The sequence below is a fragment of the Bidens hawaiensis genome, unplaced genomic scaffold (genome assembly GCF_021521415.1).
Source record: "Bidens hawaiensis isolate Kalapana, Puna unplaced genomic scaffold, B.hawaiensis_p1.1 tig00027525_1, whole genome shotgun sequence".
NCBI classification, from domain to species: domain Eukaryota; kingdom Viridiplantae; phylum Streptophyta; class Magnoliopsida; order Asterales; family Asteraceae; genus Bidens; species Bidens hawaiensis.
In genome coordinates this window covers 237,577-239,229 of record NW_027494450.1, presented here as the reverse complement: position 1 = coordinate 239,229, position 1,653 = coordinate 237,577, and the positions used below count along the sequence as shown (strand labels likewise).

At 39.9% G+C, this 1,653-nt stretch overlaps 1 pseudogene; it reads right to left on the bottom strand.

Moving 5' to 3' along the window:
* Window positions 1–345: 345 nt before the first annotated feature.
* Window positions 346–1,653, bottom strand: LOC143575504 (ethylene-responsive transcription factor 3-like; annotated as a pseudogene).

Below are 1,653 nucleotides of genomic sequence, written 5' to 3'. Positions count from 1 at the left end.
GTTCAAAAATATAAAAACCAACCCAAAACTTAAATCTTTTATATACTTTTGACCATCAAACAACTTTTTTTCACAAAACTTACCTTTTTTTTTTTACATTTTGACTACTAAACTTTCAACTTTTATCACCAAATATTTTTTTAGCGATACCATAACGAATCGTAACAATACAAGTTTCCGCCAAGATGCAACTCACCGGTTTTTGGCAGCTACAAAGAAAGCGTGTGTATGCGTTCGGGTTTTCAACAAAAGGTGGAGGCGTTAGAGTTCCGAGTTCCTTGACGACTCAAGTTCGAGTCGTCACAATGTGCGGCTCACTAACTTGTAAATTTGTTAACATAAAGATTAAAAACAGAAATGTGTAACTTTGTGTATCTTCATTTAACTCTATACAGAAACTTAACCAAATTGGCTAAACGAAAAAAATCATTAGATTACAACAAACACCACATCCAGAATTCCAGATCATGAAAAATTACATATAATTTTTTTTAATAATAATAATAATAACTTGAACCATAAATCGCCTAGTATCCATATCCTCAAATTAAACTAAATCTATAAAACAACCCATGACTTTGATAACAATTACCAAACATGCCATAACCGGATAAATAATACTCCATTTAAAGACAAAGAACGGTGACAAATAAGTCACCGGCGTCCACGTCATCAAACGAATTAAACTCATCCAACGGCGGAGGAAGGTTCAGATCGAACGGCAGAGGTTTAGACAGATCACCGTCAAAACAACAATCATCAACCACCGTAGACGACGAATCACAATTACTCCGGCAATCATCATCCATTTGCCTATTCACCGTCGGAGTCAAATTCAACCGTTGGTGGGTCGTCACGCGGGGCCCACTTGTGGACTCCACCGTACTGCTCAAGCTACTCGTCGTCGGCCGAGACCGTTGAAACTCGTAACTGGGTTCGTGATCTCCGGCCACCGGAAAATTGGTTTTGGCCTTGGTCCCACGGAGAGACACGGCGGCCGCGTCCTATGCACGCGCCGTGTCTTCGGCGGAATTAAAGGTTCCTAGCCATACACGCGCTTTCTTCCATGGGTCACGGATTTCTGCGGCGAACCGGCCCCACGGCCGCTTCCGTACGCCGCGGTACCGTGGCTCCAACGCCGCGGTGGTGGGTTTTGTTTTTCCGGCTTGTGGCATGGTTTTGGTGGTGTATTTGTGGGTTAAAGATTGGATCTTGATGGGTTTTTTTGATGGGTTATAATAATATTATTATTATATGATGATCTTCATTGAGTTTTGCAAGATTTGTTGAATTGATTGAAAGCTTATCTTTTTCTTTTGTGTGTTTCAAGATTTTCTTTCTTTGTTCTCGATCTTCGCGACGGAGGAGAGAAGAAACCGAGCATTATTCGCTTGGTTATCATGTCGATTTATTGTGTGTTCAGATTGTGTGAAATGACAAGGTTGCCCTGGTTGGGTTGGTGTAATTTCGTTGTTTTTGTGGTTGATTTTTTGATGTTGGGGTTGAGATTGTCATTTTGGTGTTGTTTTTGGTTTGGAGTTTAATTGTTTATTTATTTTTGTTTTGTTTTTTGAATTGGTTCAAAAGAGCCCTTGTGTTTATGGATTTTGCGATACGGACCGTGAAGATATGTTAATTGTAAATGTTGAGTTT